This window comes from Hibiscus syriacus, unplaced genomic scaffold (assembly GCF_006381635.1).
Source record: "Hibiscus syriacus cultivar Baekdansim isolate YM2019G1 unplaced genomic scaffold, ASM638163v2 tig00110716_pilon, whole genome shotgun sequence".
NCBI lineage: Eukaryota > Viridiplantae > Streptophyta > Magnoliopsida > Malvales > Malvaceae > Hibiscus > Hibiscus syriacus.
The window spans coordinates 2239844-2261386 of record NW_024062835.1 but is presented as its reverse complement, the minus strand read 5'-3'; the positions used below and the strand labels follow the sequence as shown (position 1 = coordinate 2261386).

The 21543-nt window shown below is 33.0% G+C and overlaps 1 pseudogene; it reads left to right on the top strand.

Annotated features, from left to right (window-relative positions):
- Positions 1-7546: 7546 nt before the first annotated feature.
- On the top strand, positions 7547-10066 carry LOC120138918 (annotated as a pseudogene).
- Positions 10067-21543: the final 11477 nt, after the last annotated feature.

The window sequence follows — 21543 nt, the reverse complement described above, 5'->3', positions numbered from 1 at the left end:
TTCAATCCAGTGGTTAAGTTTCCAACCTTGAATATTATTTTTTTTCTCTTATTGTCGTGAATGAATTGCCCTTGAAACAGGTAGATGTTAACAACGCATTCCTGCATGGTGATTTGGATGAAGATGTTTTCATGCAACAACCACCTGGGTTCGAAAAATTTGGCAGGAACCCTAGACCTACTGATTGGTTTTTTTACACCCCCAAAGTTGCTCTGTGTGTGGAGCATTTGCTGATACATTGGGGAGGATGCATTAACAATCGCCGTTCAATGTATGGGTTTGTGTGCTTGTTGGCAATATGTAGTCGTGAATGCAAAAAAACAAAAGGTTGTGTCAAGGTCAACCATGGAGGTCGAGTATCGAAGTCTTGTTGATGCGGCTACTGAAGTCACCTGGGTGATGCGCTGCTGTCTGATCTTGGAGTGGTACAGCACGAGCAACCGATCATTTGGTGTGATATTACTAGCGTGATTGCATTGAGTAAATCCAGTTCATCACACTCAGTTAAAGCTAGTGGACTTGGATGTTCATTTTGTGAGAGAAAAATAACATGTAATCGATTGTGTGTTAGCTATGTTCCTACCTCTCATCAAGTAGCAATGAATCCTTTGTCCAAAGCAGTTTTTTGTTGTTTTTCATGAAGGGTTAATGTTTGTTTGCTGAAGGAAGGAGAAAATAAGCAGGGAGAATGTTGAAAGATAATATGCATGCACACTAGGTTCCGTGCATGGTATGTGTCTCGGTGTATATGAGCTAAACCTAGGTTTGTTAGGTTGTTAGCTTTATAGTTAGGCCATTAGATCTAACAGTATGGGAATTTGAGTGTTATAAAATTAATGTACAACAGCTTTATGAAAATAATCTGCTCATTTTCTCCATATTTCTTGGATTCTAATAAGCTTACACCTTATCCTAGAAATGTAGAACTAATTAGTGAATTTTTTTAGACATCTTAGTGGATGTAGACTTGGTTAGAAGTCGAACCACTATAAATCGTTGTACAAATTTCTTATCTTTTATTGCTTCCGCTAAATTCTAAGTCAATTTGCCCCTTTACCTTATTTCAATTGATCCATAGAACCTCAATAAACCATGAAATTTTTTTTTCCAAAAGAAAACTTCTTCCGGTGCCTTTTTAATATTCTCATATGTTATTCTTATATCAATTTTTATCCTCCGTTTACTCAACTCCCTAATACATCATCAAAACTCTAATGTTACTAAAAAAAAAAAACCAACAATAAAATATTTTAAAATTTTCCAATAAAAAGAAGTAGAAAAAGACTGTTCAGCCTGAAAGAGAGGAGTGGGCGAACAAGTTAAAGAACTTGTGAAGACTCTACGCTAAGACAACACAACGTGACGTGTGAATTTTATACTACCATATATTTAATATGGATTTAGGCCCACATCACTTCTCTCACGTACTGACAATACTCTATGTTACTATCTGATAATATCATTATTGCATTAAACCCAACAAAATCATCAATAAGAAACATTAATTCATATTTGTTTATGCATCTTAAACCGAAAATTAATTTATAAATTGGGAGGCAACTCTACTAAACATAGATGATCGAGGAACAAATGTTTTTCTTTAAAAATTTTAAACTATTAGATATTTTAGATATTTTATTTGTATTCTTTATTTAAAAATTTGTTTCAATTTTTTAAAGATTTGGCTCTCTTAATATAAATATTACGTATGAAAAATGGTTTTGGGGAATGATAAACCAAATGCATAACTTTACCACTAAAGCTTTCAATTATATGGAATGGATAAGTTTGTGTATGTTAAAAGTGGATTGAAAAAAAAGTTTTGGATCATTTAGAGTTAGTTAATCTAAATTTTAATTATTTCTAATTTGCATTATTTTAAATTCAAGTCAATTAAGTTAAGGATTGAACTTTATAACTTGAATCATACTATTCAAATATTTCAGTATATATTTTTATTTATTTTTAAGTTCACTTAATGTAAAATAAGTCCAAATTATATCTTAAGTTAATTTTAGTAGCTTAAAGAATTTTTCATTAAAAATATATCTATCCTCTGTTATGCTTTTAGTGTCTAACGTTTTCTCTGTTATACTTTTATGTGCCTAAACAATAACAGTCATTAAAAAAATTGTTAGGAGACACGTTTCATGTTTATATTCGACTTAATGAAAAATAAGTGCCCAAACTATACTCTAAATTAACTTTAGGTACCTAAAGAATGTTTAGTTAAAATATGTCTAATATTTCCGACGTTACACTTTTAGATGCCTAGTTGTAACGACATTTAAATTTGCTCATTTTTGATATGTATCACGTTCATAACTTAAAAAACATCATTTAAAAAAAATTAAAAACAAAATCTACCCTCCCACCTGTGCAAAATTCCCCCCCATTCAAAACTCCCTCCATTGTCTCCATAAATATGTAAAGTTAATTTAGGCTGAGAATGATAAATTTGGAATTAGGGTTAGGGATGTAGATATTAAGTTTAGGTTAAGTTTTGGATTTATGAATTTAAGGAGATTGGGATGACAACAGAGGTATGGTCGACAATGGATGTCTGACGACGGTGAGTGACCGTTCGAAGATGGTGAAGGAGGCCGGTGATGGCCAACGACATTTTGTAATTAGGTTGAAATGAGAGATTTTAGGTGGTATGTTTTTTTAATTTTAGAAAAATTGATTTTTTTTGTAATTAATAAGGTTGAAGTAAAAATAAGTGTCCACACTATACTAAAGTTAATTTTAGGTGTCTAAAGATTTTTCGTTAAAAAATGAGTCTAACGTTTCCAACAAAATTTTGAAATTTTATATGCCTGACACGTGTCACTTAACGATCGAATTTAACGGCATGCACCTAAAAGTGTAACGTCAGAAACGTTAGACACATATTTTTAACGAAAAATTCTTTAGACACATAAAGTTAACTTTGGGTATGGTTTCGACACTTATTTTTGCATTAAGCCAATTAATAACATTATTAAGTTTTTTAAAAATTTTAAAAATATAAACATGGCACGTGTCATTTACGTTTTTTACAGTCGTTATAGTCTGCACCTAAAAGTGTAACGTCGCAAACATTAGACATCTATTCTTATCGAAAATTCTTTAGACACCTAAAGCTAACTTAGAATATAATTTAGACGCTTATTTTTATATTAATTCTTTTAAGTTTGAACTATTTTAAATTCATATTATTTAAATTTTAAATCGATTTATATTTTAGATAAATAATTAAATTATTAATTATTTTCACATTAATTGAATCAGATTTGGATCATAATTTATATTGGTGTGTGTAGAGAACCCCGGTACTTGAACATTAACATCCTTTATCAACCTAATTAATGAGAAAAAGGTTAGCTGAGAATAGAGTTATGGGACATACAGCCTTTGCCTTTGCCACTCAAAATTATAATGATGATAAATTTCAAATTTCATCACTAAACTTTACTCTCTCTCCTATATTATTCATTGGACTTTAAAATTTTTTAATTTTCTCACTGAACTTAATACATTGATTTTTTGGTCATTCATTCGTTAATAGTTAACGACATCATTTTTAAAAATCAAATTAACCAAAACGACGAAGTTTTACATCTATATAACATCCCTTTTATAATGTCCTTGGTGAGAAAATGACTAAGTGACAAAAAACTCAAATATATTAAGTTAGTTAAGAAATTGAAAAGATTCAAATATATGAAATAAGAAAGAAAGTAAAGTTCAGTTACCAAATTTGTAATTTACCCTTATAATAATTGATAAAGATTCTTTGTGAAAGAACTTGTTGAGATTTTTAGTAGGTTTTCTTTCTAAAATAGTGCCTTATTCCCTCCACATTCACAATTGATAAGATTCTTCCCCAACTTCAATCAAATACATCTAGTATAGTCTAAAATACAACTAGTTAATATAAAGTTTAAAAATTATAAATTAGTTGTAACTGAAAATTAGATTAGTTCATATAAGTGTAACATATGATACATAGGGTCTCAAAATTGGATGACTCACATGAATGTCATTCAAGTCCATTCATGTACAATCTTTGTGTCCTAACGATATTTTCGTTCGAAAAGAAAATAAATTTTCATTTAGTTCTCGAGAAAGTGACAAGAAAGTCGCAAACAAAGATTATGATTGCATTTTTAATCGCTTTCCATGATGAATTTTTGTAAACAAACCTCGTAGATCCCCATAATTATCCTTATTATAAATATTTTAGGGGTTTTATTTTAAAAAGTAGCACAAGTCCTACACTTTTGGGACGGGCCTACAGAAATGTTACCAAAAGAATATCTTTTTAGGTTGGATATGATAACATTTTAAGTTGAAATCCAAAAGAATTCCTCATAATATTTTCTATTGATACAAAAAAATGTTACCAATTGTATAGTTTTTTAATTGTAAACCCAAAACCCGTCGCAATATAATTTTTTCGATTGTAATCGAAAATATTATAAATTTATAATTTTTTAAAAATTAAATCGGATAACATTTAAATTAAAAATCATCTTAAATTAACCTTAAATTAATCTTCTCCACATTATAACTACCCAATACATCCCCTCCACACGTAGCATTACCATGCACAAGTTTTTGTAATTTTCTCCTTATCTTAAACCATTTCACGACTAGTATGTTGTGATTGGGAACAAAAGTTTCGAGGTTCAATAGACCAAATCCCACGATGAAAAATGTGAAAGAATGATCTAATTGTGGCCGGGGAAGGGAAAGTCATTGAAACTAACCTTTTTGCAGCTTTATTTGGGACCCTAAATAAAAGTACTATAACAGTAATTTTGCTGTGAGATAAATTAATTTAAGATTAAAAATAATTTTTAAGGAGTAATAGAAAATTTGATAAAAATCATACTATTTTAAGTTAAAATTAAAATCATTATCGTTTTTTTAACCATAAATTATACTACCGCTATTTAGATTTTCCTCAATACAATGATACCAGAGACTAAGGCCAATTCTGATTGGAAAATTACGGTCCGTTTCAATTTTAAACCCACCAATAAAATTTAATTATTTATTAAAAATCCATGAATTAATTAACGACGTATTCAATTTATTATATCAAGTTACAAATCTAGTGCAGTGAATAAGTTGTCAAAAAGAATCATATAGGTGCCAAGATTCTCTAGAATATATGATTAAAATTTTTCGATTAATATTAACATCGAGGTGATTTAATAGGATGTTATATTAAATTTCTTAAAAAAAATTAAAAATTCAAATTCTAACATTTAAAAAAAACAACTTAAATTGGGAAGGTCCCACATATCACTATAATAACCATCCCTGATAATTATATTAAAAAATGTTCAATTAAAACATATTCAATACTTGTAAAAGTATCGGTATTTTGGACTCCATTATTTTTCTAAGTCATTTAGGCCCCGTTTGGTTAACGGATTAAAACATTCTTGGGAGGAATTTTTTTTTCCCATTTAAGATACCCACGTTTGTATGGTTATTATTCCCAAGTGAGGGTAAACATTGAATATCAATAGTGGTTTTTTCCCTGTTTTACTGAGAATATCAATCTCCCATCTCCTTAGGTATTTGTTTATTTCCGTCCTCTATTGGCTAAATTACCCCTCCCCGTTCGCTTGCTTTGGCTGAAAGAAAGTATTCTTCTTCTTCGATTTGGCGAGAGTTGTTAGGAGGAGCTGTCTCTTGCTCCAACGAACTTCTTCTATGTTACTGTATCTGCTAATCTCTTGCCAGGTTCGTCTCTCTCTCCCTATTTGAATAATGTTCTTGCTCAAGGGATGAATTTAAAGAAGAAACATGAGGTATCTATATTGCTCAATTTTGGAATTGTAGTCATCTCTTTTTACCATAAACAATGATTTCTTTATGTTACATGTTCTGCACAAGAGCAGATAATATATATGAGGTTACTTTATTTTTGTGGCGAACAGGTGGAAGTTCTATCATCTACTGTTAGTTCTGTTGCAAGTTCTGTGAGAGCTAATGCAGTAATAGATGTTGGTCCCGGTCAGGTGACATTCCTCTCTTGATTCTTCACCTCCCGAAGTTTTTCCTTTTCTACTTTCTATTTGGATGATGCTGAATTTGTGGTTGAGACCGTTTAACCGACGTTAATGGAATGGAATAAAACTTGACATAGCTCAGAATCTAGCAGCAAGTTGATGCAACCTAAAATTTAATCAAACTGATTGGCCTGTTTTTTTTAATCAATATGGACTTAATGGGTAATGCCTATATTTTACTAGGTTTATTAGAATCTTGAATGGGACTGCTTTGTGAAGGGCATCACTTTTTTGTAACTATTGTTGCTTGTTATTTCCGTGTTTGAGTTAAAGAGGATAAGGACATGGGTTGGTTCTTGATTTGCGATTTTCTCCCTTCTTTTATGTTAGCAACTTAACCATGACCTATCACAACTGTACCAACATTTACATGTTGGCTTTAGTCTTACTCTTGCATTTACTGAACTGCCTGGCAATTGCATGGTCGTACTTTAACTAGATTTTGTGACAACTATTTCGGTGATCCCAAGTATTTTATCTTTATAAACTCAAGCCTTTGACAAAACCACTCCAAACTTGAAGGCAAGGAAAACATATATCATATCCTTTTTAAAGTCATGTTCTTGCTCTGACGGTGATATCAGTCTCACTTAATTATTTGGCAATAGCATTTTGGTGACCTCTTTATTGCAACTCAAATACCGATGTTTCTGAGCATCGTATTACTTGACCTTCACATCCCTAGTTTTGGACCTCCCATTAGGATCTGCGCCCTTTGATGACTCCAGGGAGCAAAAAAGTGATTGTCCTACAACCTGCTTCTCACATCAGCTAATTCTGCTTGTTAGTTATTCTTACACACATGGTACAAACCTACAAGGTACACAAATAGAGGTAGACAAAAATATCTATGTATGCAAGTATATTTTGTTCTCTTGCATATCTTCATACTTACCTTTAACACTGCTTCAATAATGTTTAGTTGACATGTATTGGAATTATGTTTTAGGACATTTTGAGTTTCACATGGAATATTTGGATGTTTTTGTTCCCTTTGTTTCTTCACAGTAACATTGTCTGCTGATTAACATGGTTTTTTAGGGTTATCTTGCACAACCCCTCTGTTCCCTTATATGTTTTCATGCTGTTATTTACTTCACTTGAAGCTATAGACATGATTCTTTCTATTGATTAACATGATTTTCCAGGGTTATCTTGCACAAGTCCTTGCCATCGAGTACCAGCATTCTGTTGTTGCAATAGATGCGTGTTCCCATCATGGAAAGGTTATGAATGCTCGTGCAGAGCGAATTAAGAAGCATTACATGGCTTAGATGCATAAACTTGGGTATGTTAGGGAGTCAACTTCCTTTATTTTTTTAACATTTGCGTGGATTTCATTGTCACAATTACACTTTCAAGTTAATTGAACCTCTACTTTGACAAGCCTTGCACTTGTTGACAGATTGCACATTTTTCTGTTAAATAAGTAAAAAAAAGATTAAAAGTGCCCCCAAACAATTACATGCAACATAATGTCCCAGGAAACATTGAAATCCTTGACCACCTTGTCGCCGCATGAAGCTGATGTTGAGCAGCCAAAATCAATTGAGCAAGATCTTGAACTTGGTTGGCAGTCAATGGAGTTCCTTAGTTCTAGCTGGCCTTCATGCTTGCGGAGATCTCTCAGTAACAATGCTCAAGTAAATGTCAAATTATATTTGTAAGCTATTATTTTCCCTAGCCTTACTACTTGGATGAATGATGATAATTGTAGAAGCCATCTTAAGTCTATATATTAAAATTGTGCATTCAAATGTAATAGATTGAACATGGAAACACAATATGGGTGCAAGACTACACAGACACAAGGACACAAGATTGCTAAAACATTAGGATACTGGTATAACAAGACATGGAGTTAAAAATAATTTTAATAATAAAGGATAAAAATAATGTCAAATTAGGAAACATAGAACTTTTAAATTTGGAAACTTTAGGGATAGAGATGTCATTGTTGGCTGGAGCATTTGATACGGGAACTGCAGTGTTGAGGCCTTGAAGTTTTGACAGCAGGTGAGTCACTGCAGTGCCTTTGCTTCAAAATGCTAGGGATTATTGTAGGACTGCTGCAATGCCCTGCTCCAAACTCTTGCTTTGTGTTCCATTTCACTCCCAAATGTTGCCATTTGAACCCGGTTACCTAAGTCCTCTTCACTTGAGTTGTAAGGATCTATGCGGTCACAAATTTTCATCATTTAATCTGATTTGACTCGGTTTTAGTATCCTAAACAAAATCAACCATTTACTTGAGTTTTTGCTCAGAATTAAAGCAACAATAATGTGAAGACTACAAAACCCAACTATAAATAAATAAAATTAAACCTCAAGAACTTAGCTCATATTTAGCTCAAACTAAGATTAAATAACTCTCTAGAGTTATCAAGTACTTGTTTCAAGCATCTTTTTGGTGCTTCATAGCAACCCTCAAAGAACAATGTCAACGATCATTCTCAAGTTGTGTGGTGATAATTGCAATGAAACAATAACATGCATAGTTATTGCTCAATGTTCATTGTTTGATTGCTTAATAAAAACAAATAACGATCTTACTTATTTGAATTATGTTTTTGTAATATAATTCATGAGATAAATAACAATGATAAAGTATGCAAATTAAGTATAACTATAAAAGATAAATAAATTTATTGTATATAGAAGATATAATAAATATTATCTTAGAGAACAAAAATAATTTACATCTTTTTATTATTATGAATATATATGATAAATTATTGTATATAGAAGAATGTAAACCTTGTCGATTAAAAAATACAAGAAACCTCCCAGTGAATGCATCACGTATGAACCGAAGCTAGTTTCCACAATGTAAACATTTAATTAAATGTTGATGTAAAATTTTAATTATTTTTACATAAATTATGTAAATTTAATATTAATATTAATTAAAATAAATATAATATATTTAAATAATCAGTATATATTATCGATGAATTTTTATATAAATATTTAGAATTTCACTTATTAAAAAATATAGAACAAGGACAATTTGGTAAAATATACATTCCAGTAATCTTTTATTCCTTCAACCAAACATTGTAATCTTACATTCATGACAAACAAACCAAACACAATAATGTAACATTCCCAGTAATGTGTTAGGTAATTTTACATTCCGGTAATCTTATTTCCGGAAGTAATTTTATATTCCGTGAACCAAAGACACCTTTAAATTAATCATTCATCGTCTTAAATCAAGAGAGGGAGAGAGAAAAAAGGTTTATTTTAGTGTTTAAAAATGGAGAAAAAAGCTTTCCCATAAGATTTCTAAACCCTCCTCCCCCTCCACCTCCCAGAACCTTACCCAGGCGCAGCTGCCACCTCCGCCTCTGAATCCTAGCCAAAGAACTCTCCAGCCTCAACAGCACCAGCCACCTGTCTACAGCAACGACAAAAACGACTTCATGGATGTCGTACAGAAGCTGACCGGTTCACCGGCTCATGAGCGGTTTTCTACTCCGCCCCTAATCCAACACCCCAAACCGCAAAGCTCCCAACTCCAGAGGATCCGACCTCCTCCGTTGGTTCACGTTACCAACCGTCCTCCCCCATGGTGAATTGCGCAGTCCCCAATATGAACCCCTTCGGTGGCTCCACTGCTAATACCTTCATCAATCAAAGGCCACCTGCTACGGCGCCTCTTTCGCCGCTCCCTATTTCCCCCGCTGTTCACGCGGCGGCCGAATCGCCGGTCTCTACCTATATGCAATACTTACAAAACTCTACACCCACCGCTGCTGATCCCAACCCAAAACAATTCGCAGGGTTCCCACCTTTGGCCCTACTCGTTTCACACCCGTTGGAACAACGTGACCGCCCCACAACAGAAACCGCCGCAACAGTCACAGGTACCATCATCACCATACCATTCGAGTGCCTGAATTTCCCACGGTCATCGTACGTTTCGCTATTTTATCCGAATTCGGGTCAGTTAGGATTCCCACTTTCACGACGGTGCCCGTGCCGAGCCCAAAATGGCCAAGTCTTTGATAAATTTTAGGCATCTTGTACATGGTTAGGGGTGGTGGATGATTTTATTCAATTGGCAATAGTCAGATAAAGATAAAAATTTGTCTCACTCTGGTCGGTTAGAGTTACAAGCTTGTTTCTGGGTTTCCCCCCCTTTTTTTAATGTAAAACAGAAACTTGAAACTATGTTCATCTTGCTATATATATATATATATATATATGATGTTTTTATCTGCTATCTTGTTTTAGCTATCAGTGAATCCCAATTCTGTTGGTCAATCATTGGATTAGCTGTTTGTTTCTGTTATTAATTGTTGTAGATGGATTTATTCTTAGATTTGAAGGAATTTATAGTAGGAATTGTAAGGATTGAAAATTGGATATGATCTGATGAACTTTGACTGTGTTTTTAATATGTATTTGTGTTACTAAAACAGTTGACTTTTTATGAATGTATTGGATTGGAGAACAATCCCAAGACTTTTCTTCCAAGTTGAGGGGAAATCTAAGGATTCGCATATAATTTAAGTTTAAAAAATAACGATTTTAGAAGTTAATTGAAAATATGATAAAAATAATAAAAATTATAATTTTAGGTTAAGTGTAATCTAAAATATTAGATTTTTTACTAATATTTTTATTGAACAGAAAATATTACATTTTCATAATATTTTTATTAGCAACCGAAAATATTACATTCTTCGTAATATTTTAAATTCAACCGAAAATATCAAAAAAAATGAAACATTTTAGATTACGCTAAACCTAAAATATTATGTTTTTTTTCACATTTTCAATTACATCTCAAAGTTATCATTTTTTAACTTTAAATTAAACTATTGAACAATAGAACTATTCTCAATTTGAGCCTGGGTTGTCTTTGGTCTTCAATGTGCTTTCACGCTTCTCTTCCGGGTAAATGTTATTGTGTACTTAATTTAAAGAATTTGATTAGTTAACTAAACCCATTTGATTGCAAACATCACCACACCATAGTTAATTGCTTATTCTCACTTCTATCAATTCATTCTATCAAGCTAAGTAGATTTTGTTATTGTGTTTATAAGGTAAAATTATTTTTGATTATATTATATTATTTTATATTTAATTATTTGAACAAATTTTATTGTACTAATTTTTTTATATTATTTTTTACGGTTGTAAAATTTGAAAGTGGGATCATACCTCGAGACATTTTACCGATACGGTAACAATATGAAATTGTGTTATTTAAATTATTGTGAAAATTTTCAAATTTTTTGGATTAGTTTATATTTTAATTCATATACTATTTATTTAATTAGGCGTATTTCAGATATAAGATTCTCGATCTTTCAAAGTCTCAAAATGACGCGTATTTCAGCTATTGTTTATTATTATGGAGAAATTCGGGAATAAGAAATCGGCGTCGTCTTCGTATCAAATCATTTTGTCATAATATCCTTCACGAGAAACATCCCTCTTGAGGAGCTGATCACTAAAATTTCAAGGAAGGTTCATGTTGGAAGTACTAGAAGACTGTCCTCACTTCAATACAAATTTCCAACCACAATATTATGTTAAATTATCATCGCTCGAACTCTCCAACGATGATGATGTTGCTATGATGGTTGACTTTTAGAATCAATATTCAGACACACCGATACACAAATGTATGCGACATTTGTTGAAGTGTTTGCGGTTCATGGTATGTCATTATACTCCCACTATGGGCTGGTTCAACAAGCTGATCAAGTTGACAACCCGACTCAAGTAATGTGCAATATTTTAACTCGTTAATAGGAAATCCACATCATGGTTCCATCATATCGAGTTCAATGGGGAGACATTCATCATCAACTTTTTACGATCTGTACCGAGGTGGCTCCACTAAAAATCCGTATGGCAACATCCTTTCCAGTTCAAGGGGAATGCATTCATCTCTGTTGGGATTCGATGAAGCTCAAATGAACAACCAAATAATTTTCCAAGAGGAGGTGAATTGGATTTTTGAGTTTAGGGAGTAAAGAGTATAAATATGAAACAATTTGCACAAGGATTTATATTGGTTCGACTTCTCAACCAATTCTACATCCACTACCTAAGCTCCTCACTTAGGATTTTCTAACAAATTCACTAATTTGTTCTTTCTTTTTCCAGGAAAAAAGATAACATTTACAACTCCCTAGCTTTTCAATGGGCTAGAACCAATCCCTTTACAAAGGTTAAAAGATGTAAACAAGAAAAACATCTCAAAAGGAAGGTTTTTAAAATATTAAGCTCACTAAAACACTAATATTTACAAGATAAAGGAAAATAAGAATGAAAAGCTCTTCTATTGTGTTTGATTATTTGGATAGGTGTTCTAACCTTCTTCAAGTGTTCTCAACTTGTTTTTATATGTTCGAATGAGTTTGTGGTCATTTCTAGTAGTTGGGGATGTTTTTGGAGCCATTGGGGATTAATTTTCTACAAATAAAACTGCCCAGGACAGGGAGTATCGATACTCCTTTAATGAGTATCGATACTACCTTTGTAATATTTAATAAACTATCCGTTAAAATGTGGGGCTTGACCAGTATCGATACTATTCTTCATGGTATCGATACCACTGTGTAAAGTAGTATCAGTACCCTTGAGTATATGTACCTATTTTGCTTTCTGGAATTTGAGCAATTTGGAAAACAACAGGTAGTATCGATACTACCTAGAGAGTATCGATACGTCTCTTACCTTTGGTATCGGTACCACATGAACAATATCAATATTGTTCATGTAGTATCGATATTGTAAGAACAATATTGGTATTACGTACCTAGAAAACTATTTTGTACTCAAATTATAGTTTAATGGACTTTGAATTATTTTTGAAAACTTTGAATAAATTCAATCAAGTCCAAAAACATTTTGCCCTAATTTGTTATATCAAAATATTATAAAACATATTTCAACAATCTTCCCCTTTTGATATAACAAAACATTTGAAAATTTGGTTTGGTAAAACTCCCTCTTAATAAAAAATTTCGTTAAAAACATAAATATTTGGAAAATACTAAAGCTCCCCTTTTTTCATTGAGAAATTGAATTTTTCAAACCTATACTTCTCCCCCTTTTTATTATATAAAAAATAATTCAAATTTAATGTTTCAAAACAACAATGGAGAGTAAATAAGAATTTTAGCATAAAATTATTTGAAAGAAATCAAAGCTCACCCTCAATAAAAGCATTCTAAACAAAAATTTGACTTTAAAAGCTTGACACTTAAAAGACATTGAATTTCAACAAAGATTAACAAACATGTTAGTAGCACATTAAATTCAATATATCCAAGTCTAATATACTTTATGCAAAACCAATTTTTGTATTTAAGTGCATGTGCATAAAGTTATCCAAAAATATTATGCATTTGAAAAATTGATATCAATTGTTAGAGAGATGTCATTTGCAATAAATCACATGCATAAACATTTAAATTAAGGTCAAAATTAAAATTTGTAAAAACAAAGTATTAAAACCAATTTTGACCAAAATTCATTATGATGAACAAATATTTATGAAAAATCATTACAACTTTAGAAAATGTTCATCACAACACTTTTTAACATACATGAGATAGAAAACATAAAATTATTTAAAATCAAAACTCGTGCATGCTTAAACTAAATGAGCGACCAATTATGGAAGATAATCAAAATAAGCTTAAAGGTTACAAATTGTTTCAACAATCTTCCCCTTTTGATATAACAAAACATTTGAAATTTGTTTTGGTAAAACTCCCTCTTAATAAAATATTCCGTTAAAAACATAAATATTTGGAAAATACTAAAGCTCCCCTTTTTTCATTGAGAAATTGAATTTTTCAAACCTATACTTCTCCCCCTTTTTATTATAAAAAATAATTCAAATTTAATGTTTCAAAACAACAATGGAGAGTAAATAAGAATTTTAGCATAAAATTATTTGAAAGAAATCAAAGCTCACCCTCAATAAAAGCACTCTAAACAAAAATTTGACTTTAAAAGCTTGACACTTAAAACACATTGAATTTCAAAAAAGATTAACAAACATGTTAGTAGCACATTAAATTCAATATATCCAAGTCTAATATACTTTATGCAAAACCAATTTTTGTATTTAAGCGCATGTGCATAAAGTTATCCAAAAATATTATGCATTTGAAAAATTGATATCAATTGTTAGAGAGATATCATTTGCAATAAATCACATGCATAAACATTTAAATTAAGGTCAAAATTAAAATTTGTAAAAACAAAGTATTAAAACCAATTTTGACCAAAATTCATTATGATGAACAAATATTTATGAAAAATCATTACAACTTTAGAAAATGTTCATCGCAACACTTTTTTACATACATGAGATAGAAAACATAAAATTATTTAAAATCAAAACTCGTGCATGCTTAAACCAAATGTACAAAACAACATGTGCAAGGCCTTTGCATTGAGTTGGAACTTCTTCTTCTCTCCATCACTCCATTCATTCATCTCATCGGTTAGAGTGGAATATCCCTTCTTAATTTAGTTTCAAGCTCATATATTGTTTCCTTGAATGAAGAGAATCATCATATTCTTCCAATAGACATAATTAGCTCCATTAAAATAAGGAGGCTTTTTGACCAGTTGAGAATCTTCAATGTAGTAGGAGGCAGAGGCTGAAGTCATTTCTCAGTTGCGTCAAAAATCGGTAGAACTTCTTCAAGGATCGTCTCAAATTTGTTAAACCTTCTAATAAGTTAAGCTTTGATACCAATTATTGGGATTCGATGAAGCTCAAATAAACAACCGAATAATTTGCCAAGAGGGGGTGAATTGGCGTTTTGAGTGTAGGGTGTAACACCCTTGACCCGTATCCGACCCGGATACAAATTCGAGATGTCACATTTGACTTTTCAAAACAAATGCAATTCACAAATATGAACCAAATTTAAATTTTTAATGAAGATAAAAATATATATAAACCTTTTGATTAAAATAATCATTTCACATATATTTTTACATAAAATCTTAATAATTTACATAAATATCCCAAATATAAGAGTTTACAAATTCGATCAGAGCATTTCAAATTAAAAGTATAATACATGCCAATTATTTACAAAAGTACATAAAAACCTACATTTAACTTGTCCTGATATGATCTTCAAGTGATATGATATCCCCGAAACACAATCTTCAGCTCTCTTCAAACCTACGCGTGAGAAAGTCACACGCTAAGTCGATGACATAGTGAGGAAAATACTAAGAGTGCTAATCTTAATAATCAAAATATTTTATAAAGAATTCCAACTTATTTTCCACATCCTAAAGATATACTTATATATATATATTTCACTTTATTTAACTTGGTTTCAATTACCCAATGTATACTATTGAGAACTCTGGGTATTTGAGTACTATGAGGCTGTGCACTAATGCTGTCACCATAGCTCGTAATTTGCACCAAAGTGCCACATAATTATCCCGAAAGACCACATAGTTTTGTACCGAAGTGCCACATATTTATCCCAAAAGACCACATAAAACCCCGACTCTTGGCGTGCTAACTATACCTCTAATCCTCATACATATACTTTGGGCTATTAATCACAAAATTATGTTCAATCATTAATTGAAGTGTTTCTTATTCACATAGTTTCTCTCTCATAGAGTCTGTTCACATTCAATGGTTCAAAGTTCACATTCACTTGTTCAAAGTTTACATTTTCATAATCGTATGATCATAAAACATAACTTGTATAATATAAATTGAATAAAACATTGAAATATAACATTAGAGAAATTATAAAGTTTTTGATCGAAAACACTGAGGTTGGCTTATCGCAAGTCATTCTCAATTCTGTTGCAAAACTGAGAAGTTGCACTCACCTTTTCCTCACGGAAGTTCTAATTCAAATCCTTAACACCTTTCGAATCAATACATAATATGTCGAGTTGTCGGAAGTTGATTACGATCAATCACTACACAAAACAATCGAAAATCAATATCGTTCTTTGAATCGTTTCTAACTAATTATAATAACATGTGATGCAAGAAACTATCACTTTCCATTTTATGCCTAGAAGTATCGATACTACCCCTCCAATACCGATACTTCCCTTCAAGGGTATCGATACCTCCTTAAGGTATCGATACCGAAATAGCATTCTGTAATCGCTTCTTAAAAATGGTATCGATACCATCCCCCTGGAATCGATACTACCCCTTTCAATATCGATACCTTCCTCAACTGGTATCGATACTACCTTTAAGAAATACATATATTTAACCCTTGAAGTATCCGTACTGTTCTAACGGTACCGATACTCGAAGCCCAGGATGGCTATTTTCACTTCGAAGTTCACCCAAAAACCTTCCTAACTCTCTTATATCATCACTCCATTAGCCTTAAAACTCACTTTTATACTTCCACGCCAATCAGTCTTCATTTACTACTCCTAATCATCCCAATTCCCTTTTGAACACTTGAATCTCAAAATCAAACCAAATTTTCAAACATATTTTTAGTCATATCTAACACTCCTAACTCTTAAGTTTAATTATTGACAAGTCAATTATCTCATTAAAACTTCAAAAACTACTCCAAATCAAAATTTCATCTCCAAACCCATTTTACAATTTCTTCTCTAAAACACTCATCTTGATGTTTTAATACTATATAAACTTTCCTTAAGCTTATTCAACACCACAACTTCCACAATCAAACCAAAAATTAAAGGAATTTATAATTTTCATAATCTTACCTTTGATGGAGGAAGACACTATACGAAGAAGAAGAAAGCAAGAAAGGTTCCAGCTTTTCTTCCAACTACTTGTTTATCCCATAATTAAAGGAGATACTTATCATTTAACATGAAAATACCATTTTTCCCTCTCCAAAATTGCACAATTGCTATCAAGCCCTACACATAAATTCCACAATAAATCCTTAAATTTTCAAATTATTCTAATTCATCACTGAGTTTATAATTCTTACATTTTGGTCACTTACCCATTGATTGGGATGTTACAAATCTCCCCCTTATGAAAATTTGTCCCCGAATTTTCAATGTACAAAAAGGTGGGGATATTGCTTCCTCATATCGTCTTCACGCTCCCACGTATCTTCCTCTACTTTATGATTTCTCCAAAGAACCTTAACTAGAGGAATCGTCTTATTCCTCAATTGCTTGCTCTCAAAGGATAAAATCTGAATCGGTTCTTCCTCATTTGTCAAATCAGATTGAACTTCTATTTCATCTGGAGTTATAATGTGTGCAGGATCTGATCGATATCGCCTAAGCATAGTCACATGGAAGACATTGTGGATCTTTTCCATCTCTAGCGGCAACGCTAACTGATATGCCACATGCCCAACTTTCTTCAAAACTTAATAAGGTCCAATGAACCTAGGACTCAGTTTTCCTTTATGGCCAAAGTGAAGCACTTTATTCCAAGGTGATACTTTCAAAAACACCATATCACCTTCTTGAAATTCAATTTCTTTTCTTTTCAAATCAGCGTATGACTTTTGTCTATCTGAGGCCCCTTCAAATTGTGTTGAATCACTTGAACCTTTTCTTCTACTTCTTTAATCAAATCTAGACAATGTACTTCCCGATCCCTTAATTCATACTAATTGAGTGGTGTTCTGCACTTCTTTCCATACAATTCTTCATATGGTACCATCTTGATGCTTGATTGGTAGCTGTTATTATAAGCAAATTCAACAAGCGGTAAATACCTTTCCCACAATGCAACAAAATCAATCACACACACTCTCAACATATCTTCCAGAATTTTAATTATTCGCTCTGATTGACCATATGTCTAAAGATGAAAAGTAATGCTAAAATTCAATCTGGTACCCAAACCTCCTTACAATGACTTCCGAAATCTCGAAGTGAATCTGGGATCTCTATAAAACAACTATAAAGTTTGGAACACCATGAAGTCGCACTATCTCCTTGATAGACAATTCTGCATGTTTCTCAATAGAGAAATCCGTTTGCACAGGTATGAAATACGCAGTCTTTGTAAGGCGATCCATAATTACCCAAATAGAATCTTTTTTACCCGGCGATAAAGGTAAATCTGTTACGAAGTCCATCGAATTGTTTTCTCATTTTCACTGAGCAATTGAGATCGGTTGCAACAATCCCGAAGGCATGTTCATCTTTTACTTGTTAACAATTTAAGCACTTTGATACAAATTTCGTAATGTCTCTCTTCATGCGTGGCCACAAAAAACGCTCTTTCAAATCTTAATACATCTTGATTCCTCCTGGGTGCATCGTCAAAGGACTACAATGAGCTTCATACAATATATATCTCTTTTCAACTCTTCATTATTAGGAACACACACTCGATTTTTTAAATATAAACACCCATTTGACTTGACCTCGAAGTCCTTGAGTCCATATTTCTCTCCTTGTTCGAACCAAGTTAAACATTTATCATCTTACTTTTATAATTCCTTAATCCTATTTGACAATAATGGCTTCAACATCAACTCAGCAATCATTGCACTATTTTCTTTTAGCACCATTCGAGCATTCAAACTACGCAAAGAGGTAAAAGTCTTCCGACTAAGAGCGTCCGCTACTACGTTAGCTTTCTCGGGATAGTAATCAATGATTGCATCATAGTCTTTCAACAATTCCATCCATCTTCTTTGCCTCAAATTTAACTTATTCTACGTCAACAAATACTTCAAACTTTTATGATTGGTGAAAATGTAGCAACGCTCACCATACAAATAATGCCGCCAAATTTTCAATGCAAAGACCACAACTACTAACTCCAGGTCATGCGTTGGATAATTCTTTTCATGAGGCGTAAGTTGTCTTGAAGCATAAGCAATTACCTTTCCATCTTGCATTAAAACAGAACTCAAACCATTATGAGAAGCATCGATAAAAATTATTAATTCTTTGTTCGATTCCGGTTGCACTAATACCGGAGCTTCTGTCAAAACTTTCTTCAATGTTTCAAAGCTTTTCTAACAATCAGGAGTCCAATGAAAATGCACATATTTTCTTAACAATTTGGTTAAAGGCAGAGATATCATCGAATAGGTTTTGACAAACCTTCGATAATAACCTACGAGTCCCACGAAACTTCAAACTTCTGACACATTCTTCGGAATCTCTCATTCTAGTGCAGCTCTAACTTTTTGAGGATCTACCCAAATGTCCTCTATAGAAACCACTTGTCCAAGGAATACCACTTCAGATAACCAAAACTCACACTTTGAGAACTTTGCATAAAGCTTATTGTTTCGCAACGTTTAGAGAACCACACAAATATGGACAACGTGCTCCCCCCTTAACTTTGAATACACCAAGATGTCATCAATAAAGACAACCACGAACTGATCAAGGTAAGGTTAAAAAATTATATTCATCAAGTCCATGAACGCTGTAGGTGCGTTAGTTACCCAAATGACATTATTACAAATTCGTAATGACCATACCGAGTCCTAAACGCCGATTTTGGAACATCTTTTTCTTGTATATTCAACTGATGATACCCTGAACGTAAATCAATCTTTGAAAACACTGCAGCTCCCTTGAGTTGATCAAATAAATCATCTATCCTTGGAAGAGGATACTTGTTCTTTATGGTCACCTTGTTAAGCTGACGATAATCAATACAAAGGTGCATCGAACCATATTTCTTCTTTACGAATATCACTAGAGCACCCCAATGTGACACTCTAATTCTAATAAACCCTTTATCTAAAAGCTCTTTCAACTAAGCCTTTAACTCTTTCAACTTCTTCGGAGCCATCCTATAAGGAGCCACTGAAATCGGTGCTGATTTTGACATTACTTTAATATGAAATCAACCTCCCTATCTGAGGTAACCCTGGTAATTCATCCAAAATACTTCTGGAAATTCTCTGAGTATAGGAATATCTTCAAGCTTCTTTTCTTGGACTCTTGTATCAACTATATTAGCAATATACGCTTGGCATCCTTGCAGCAACTTCCGAGCCGACATCAACAATATCACATTAAATAAAGGATTAATTATTTCGCTAACCACACTAACTTCCAATCCCTCAAGACTTGTTAACTGAACTCGCTTAAGCCTGAAATCCAGGTTAGGATGTTAATGATAAAGCCAATCCATACCAAGGATAACCTCAAATTCATCAAAGGGTAATTCCATTAGATTAGCAGGGAATTCAATTTCCTGAATCCATATGGGCCGAGCACTATTTCGTAATGGATTTTTTACAATCACCTCACTATGAATAGACTCTAACGGAATGTTCAAATCTTTAACCAGTTTACTACTGACATAGGAATAATTCGATCCCATATCAATCAGGACTAAAACAGATTTACCAGATATCTGAAAAGTACATGCAATGATTTCAGGATCATCACAATCTTCATTGGTCTTCAGATTGTACACCTGAGCGGTAGAGCGTACTTCAGGTGGAGCAGTCGACTCAGATTGATTTTTTCCTCTACCTCTACCTCTTTCTCTCATCGGTGCAGCTGTGGATCTCTCTTTTTGGGTTGGTTCTCCCGTCATCATTGGGTAGTCTCGAATAAAATGCCCTGTCTCTCCACACTTAAAGCAAGCTTCGGAGGCCCTTCTGCAAACTCCAATATGGTTCTTTCCATAGTCCTGACATTGTTTCAGCTTGTCCACTCCGGATTCCACCGAATAAGTTTGTCTTGCTCTTCCTGAATTTGATCCTCTACCTGAGGATAGTGCAGATTCTGCTCTACTATGAGGTCAATAACTCGAACCTCTAATCTTTTTTGATTGGGAAGCACTAGATGACGCACCAAATCTCTTATTACATTACGTCCGTTGTTCCGTAAACCTTTCATTTTGAGCTCGCTCCAAAGCTTTAGCTCGGTTCACAACCTCTTGGAAGGAAGAGATGTTGAGTGCTAACAGTAACTCTTTCAATCGGGGTCGTAAACCCTCCACAAACCAATCACAAGAGTCATTCTCTGTAGGAACTAACTCGGTAACAAATTGACTTAACTTGTTGAATTCACACTCAAACTCATACGTCGTGCGATTCCCTTACTCTAGATTCATAAATTCTTTCTACATCTGCCTGATAAACTGACCATCTATGTATTTTTTCTTAAACTACTAAGAAGGGCCAAGTCATCTGATCTCTTGAAGCTCTCATCGTTACATTCGACCACCAAATTCTGGCTTTTCCTCTTAATAACGAAATTGCACCATCCAATTTCTCCATTTCAGAACAATGGAGATTCTCTGTCATAACTTTCAGATCATTGAGCCACATATCAGCGGCAACCGAACCTTCTTCAGTATCTCCCCTAAATTCAGGCGCACATAGACTTCTCTGCTCTTTAGGAACATTCATCTTAGGGGCTGAGGAGGCAGACGATTGGAAACGCGTCAGGATTACATCCAATGTCTGAAAGAAGGTCCCCTGATCTTGCACAGGCACTCTAGGTTGTGCTTGCTCCTCAGCCTTCCTACTCGGGGAAGGTGAGT